This window comes from Notothenia coriiceps, unplaced genomic scaffold, assembly GCF_000735185.1.
Source record: "Notothenia coriiceps isolate Sejong01 unplaced genomic scaffold, NC01 NC01_scaffold00000496, whole genome shotgun sequence".
NCBI lineage: Eukaryota > Metazoa > Chordata > Actinopteri > Perciformes > Nototheniidae > Notothenia > Notothenia coriiceps.
This window is the reverse complement of record NW_011333197.1, coordinates 163,344-163,883: the sequence shown is the minus strand read 5'-3', so window position 1 is coordinate 163,883 and position 540 is coordinate 163,344. Positions and strand designations below refer to the sequence as shown.

General features: G+C 37.0%; 1 protein-coding gene across 3 annotated transcripts in view; it reads left to right on the top strand.

Annotated features, from left to right (window-relative positions):
- Positions 1–540, top strand: part of slc4a8 (solute carrier family 4 member 8) — a 50,140-nt gene that overhangs the window by 4,826 nt on the left and 44,774 nt on the right. The gene's annotated exons all lie outside the window — the stretch shown is intronic.

Here is a 540-nt window from a genome sequence, read left to right as displayed (position 1 = left end):
AAGTAGATTCGAAGAGACATGAGTTTCTGACTGCCGCTAGCTGAAGCTTGGTTGCTAGGTTACTAGCTGGGGGAAACAAAGTTAGTGATTGCTGGTTCCATGTTGATTTATTTCAATACAAATTGTTGGGGGGAACTGAAAGGCTCTTACCGTACTGGTTACTTTGCAGCCCGGACATTTTCCCCAAAACACATTTTAGACGCGATCGCAACACAGAAGTACCTTTCAAATCCGATCATTTTTAAGACCTTCTAAATCATATTTAAGACCTTTCTTATTTTTTTGGTCATATTTAAGACATTTTTAAGACCTTAAATTCAGATTATCAAATTTAAGACTTTTTAAGACCCGCGGGAACCCTGTCTATCAACAACAGCTGCATTTCATCATAAAATGATTTAAAAAGCAATAACACACAGTAACTCCTGATCAAAGTGTCTTTAGAAAGCTGACTCATTTAAATTTTTCGGCAGATTCGATACATTGGTTTAAGTCTTACTTATCGAACAGAAAACAGTGTGTTTTGGTCAACGGAGCCAA